This window comes from Spea bombifrons, chromosome 1, assembly GCF_027358695.1.
Source record: "Spea bombifrons isolate aSpeBom1 chromosome 1, aSpeBom1.2.pri, whole genome shotgun sequence".
NCBI lineage: Eukaryota > Metazoa > Chordata > Amphibia > Anura > Pelobatidae > Spea > Spea bombifrons.
The window spans coordinates 60660993-60665870 of NC_071087.1; the positions used below are offsets into that span (position 1 = coordinate 60660993).

Consider the following 4878-nt stretch of genomic DNA (forward strand, 5'->3'; position numbering starts at 1 on the left):
TATGTGTAGATATATATATAGATATATATATATTATATATGTGTGTGTGTGTGTGTGTAAGGGCAGTGCATGTATGTATATGTCAGCAAATCAACCAGCAAATCAACCAGCAAATCACCGGTAAGGTACATCGCTTGCCGTGATTGGCTGGTTGTTGTACGCTGGGTAGAGGGGTAGTCTTATACGGCGAGTATAGTCCAAACTCTATATTTGGACTGTAAAAGTTGGGGGTCGTCTTATACGCCCAGTCGTCTTATACGCCGGAATATACGGTATATATCCTTTTTTTATATACTATTAAAGGTAACCACTAAAAGTGATGCACTCCTAATATTTTGCTGTAAATATCAAAACAATAAATTCCAGATGAGGTGTTCCCAAAATCAAGACAAGTAGATGAATTTGGCTTCTTTCTAATTATATATATAATTTGCCCTGAAACATAAAGATGTTATTTGGATAGACATCCCAAATGAAAAAGGGAACGTTGCTGTAGGACAAAGACATAATATCTGTGGACTTCACTAACCAGGGATGGGCAAGGAGGAGAAGCAGCTCAGTAGGGGTTGATGAATAGCCTGCAGATCCTGCTCAAGCTTCATAACAAATTCTTCTCTGGCTTCTGTATCCTCTTCAAGCCACAAGTTGTAATGCATCAAACCATAAGAGTTCTGTCTGAATTTAATATTACTCTTCTCCAACTCCAAGTTCCTACTGGTCAGTTCTTTCAGCTCTGTTTCACAAGCTGCATGAAAGGTGGGAATGGACACATTAGTGGAAAAACATCTTATAAGATATATGTCTTATGCATAACCTATAATGATAAAAAGGTATATCCGGTGCTACAATTTTCTCTTCCATCCCTCTGCATCTATCCTGATATTCTATACCATCATGATTTTCATATTATATTAAATACATCACTGCGCCATTTGGATTTTAAGTAGAGTTAGTGGGGAGTAGAAGATAAATAAAACCACACAAAAAGTACTCCTCTGCTACATACATATATAAATTACATTTCATCCTTTCCTTATTAACCTTCCAGATAAACTGATCTGTTCTACATTATAGTTTGTACACTGATCTTTGCTGCATCAAGTTTTTACCTGTTTTGGGGGGATTTGATTTCGGCTTAGTGGGTGGGAATATATTTTGTTTCAGCTATACATCTTGTGTGCTTAACAACTGTTTTCTATACAATCGGTACATATAATTAATGCTTATGTCACTAGGAAATTAAGTATGTTTTGCTAATCATTGAATACCATTGTCATCAACAAAGAATGCAAATTAGGTTAGATTAGATAAATATTACTTTGGAAGAGGTTGGTGGCTGCTGGGTGAATAGACTTGCCAAGTTGCAATCGTTTTTGGTTATACCAAAAAAGTTTTGTTCAAAATCTTATAAGGTAATTTTCCAGTTTACAAACCTTTATATTCATTCAAAAACTCTTTGGTAAAAATGGGTACACCACATGTGAGGAATCCATCAGTCTCAGGATCTTTGCTCTAAAAAACAGAAAAATAATATTGTATTTCTAAATCTAAGACAACAACCAGTAACCAGGTGATGAAAGACCACAAAAGCTGAATTAAGTCACATGGAATGCTGTTCCCCCCCCCACAAAAAACAAAAACACTAATACAATAAAATACTATAACATGCATTCACGCCACTTAACACACAGACAAACCATGCCGTATTTACATCGGGACTGTGTGACAGGAGGAGAACAAAGTTGGATAAAATACAAAGTCATGCACGGAGTTACTACTTTACTCACTGTGGATGGTTGCTCGTCCAACAAGGTGGTAACAATGGTGGGCACGTTGCCTTCCTCTAAATAAAGAACAAATCACATTAAACTACTGATTAAAGTCAAGGATATAAGAAATATTTTACTGAATACTTCTAATTGTTAAGACATATTTACAGTGGGATGTAGATGCCCAAAAATACATATTAGATGACAACAGGACACATATCGGTAGGTATATATATATATATATGTGTGTAGTGGAGCAGAGTCTGCAGACCTTTTTTGATCTTTTTAGGTGGGATCTTTTCTGTGCACATCTTGTATGCTTCAGACTGTTGGTACTCCCTGAGCTCCATCATGTACTGCTGCTTGTCCTTCTCTGCCTCATCAAGATATTTCTATAAAACAGAGCATGTTAACTCCAACTGTTAGGCATCATATGGAAAAAGTATAATCATTAGTACTCAAGCATAAATTTATCCGGCTCTTTTTCATTCGACAGCTCTCCTTAGCAACATTATTATAACCGAGCCAAGCTAGATAACAAGCTAGATAGTTAGCAGATACCACATGCTTGTCTACTCAATTTGCATGCTGTCATTAAAAGTGTGGTGTCAATCATTAAGCAGACATTGAATATAAACTCACTCACCCATCTGATAGGGGTCTGTATGTCTTGTTAATGACACCGGTGTAATAAATAAATAGTAAAATGGCTAATAAGCATACAACCAAAAAACCTAATTGCTAAAACTAATACTAATGGAAACGGAAACAAAAGTACTAAAAAGGACAAATACATTTAGCATAATACCGTATTGGCTCGAATATAGGCCGCACTTTTTCCCCCCACTTTAAGTCTTTAAAGTGGGGGTGCGGCCTATATTCGGGGTCTAGCGCCCGGGGTTAGGATACAGATCCCCCGCAGCGGTGCAGGGGACCCGTATCCTACTATCCGATACGCTCAGACAGCCTCCCCTGCCAGCACTTTCCACGGGGGGGGGCGGCACGGGAGGTTGTCTAAGCGCATCGTCCGGACGGTCACCGGCTGCGGCGATGCAGGAAAACAGCCTCCGGGTTGTTTACCCGCATCGCCGCAGCCGGTGACCGTCCGCGCGATGCGTTTTACCTCTGCCCCCAAGACTTACCGGAGCATGATTCCCGGGTGTCTTGCGGGGCCGGCGGGGGACATCTACGCAATACGCGTATACAACTTCCGGTTGTATACGCGTATTGCGTAGATGCCCCCCGCCGACCTCGCAAGACACCCGGGAGTCTGCTCCAGTAAGTCGGGGTGGGCAGAGTGGCAGCATATCTCGGGGGGGGGGGGACAGTGGCAGCATATCTCGGGGGGGGGACAGTGACAGCATATCTCGGGGGGGGACAGTGGCAGCACATATCTCGGGGGGGAGAGTGGGAGCATATCTCGGGGGAGAGGACAGTGGCAGCATATCTCGGGGGGGAGGACAGTGGAAGCATATCTCGGGGGAGAGGACAGTGGCAGCATATCTCGGGGGGGAGACAGAGTGGCAGCATGTTTTTTTTTTTGGTGCTTTTTTAAAGAAAAAAAACTTTTTTCTTTAAAAGAAACCAAACTTTTAGGGTGCGGCCTATATACGGGGGCGGCCTATATCCGAGCCAATACGGTAGTTTGTTTCTGAAAACCAAACCTGCTTCTCTGGTGCTGGCAAACTGCTCCACTCAGCTCCCAGCATCTTTGTGATTTCTGAAAATGGCAAGTCTGGGTGCTGACTTCTGATCCATTTTCTGCGTTCATTCGAATATCTAACATACCCCGTGACTGGGGGTTTGGGTCCACTGGAAACGGTCTTTTTTCTCTTCTTTCCTGTTGTGCACTCCTTCTTCTTACCAGGCTACAAAAAAAGTTAGTTTGATATATGGTTTTATTTTCCACAACAAAACATTGCAGCCGTCCAGTTAGTTTGACTGTTTAAGAGTTTTTCACCCTTGGGTGTCAACAAGAGCAGCAGGCATTTTGTTTTTTATGACATCACACATTTTAAGGTATTATTTTTATTAGACTGATCTTTGTAACAAAAGACGCATTTCTAATAAAAAAAAAGATTTTTTCGATCTGTAAAAACCAATATCCACTACATAACATACTGCCTCTTCATAATCTATATTGGTTGGGATATTAACCTGTAGTGTGCCAGGGGTTTATACAACACATTATGATATTTACCTGCAACTTTTTCCCAGCTTTCTCTTCTCCACTGGTTTGCAGCATGTTCTCTCTCTTCTCGTGTTTAATGGCTACAAGAAAATTTCCACCATGTGCTTAGTTACAGGATTTCTGAAGTAAAAGTATAAATCATAACAGCTGAACTATCCCTGTACAGATGCAGATGGGTATTAAAAATCCCAAATATTATAAGAGTAATATGGGAAGCAATAAATAAAAGTTTCCTTATGTGGCAATATATAATAAGAGAATTCCTGCCCTCACAAAACTCCTGTCAGAGGTCTGGCTGTCTGCACCATTATCCTTCGAGTTAAGCTTCCGTTATTATGATTTCATGGTTATATAGCACAAAGATTTCAGCCAGCGCTGCTTATATTATATACATTAAAAGGGCATGACAAAACTAGAATATACAGACTAATACAAACTGAAACGTTAGATAAAGGAGGCCCTGATTGCAAGTTTACAATCTGAGGGAGAATACATCATTAACAGTAATGCCATGTGTAATGCCATGATGTGCCATGCATGTCATTGGTTGTTAACTGATTGTTTTTACATGAAGTGCTTGGCACGTCAGTGGCCGTTAAGGGGTTAAAAGAGATTGGTGGCTGCTAGGTAAATAGACTTACAAGGTTGAAAATGTTTTTAGTTTTACAAAAAAAGTTATGTTAAAGGTAACTTTCCAGTTCACAAACCTTTATTTTCATTGAACAACTCTTTGGTAAAAATGGGTACATCACATGTGGGGAATCCATCAGTCTCGGGATCTTTGCTCTAAAAACCAGAAAAATAATATTGTATTTCTAGATCCAGGACAACAACCAGTAACCAGGTGATGAAAGATCACAAAAGCATGTACTACTGTAGTTTTGTATGTGTATTATTTTGTACTTCCTGTGATCTCTT

General features: G+C 40.1%; 1 pseudogene; it reads right to left on the reverse strand.

Annotated features, from left to right (window-relative positions):
* Positions 1-524: 524 nt before the first annotated feature.
* LOC128490952 (SWI/SNF-related matrix-associated actin-dependent regulator of chromatin subfamily E member 1-related-like) lies at positions 525-4268 on the reverse strand (annotated as a pseudogene).
* Positions 4269-4878: the final 610 nt, after the last annotated feature.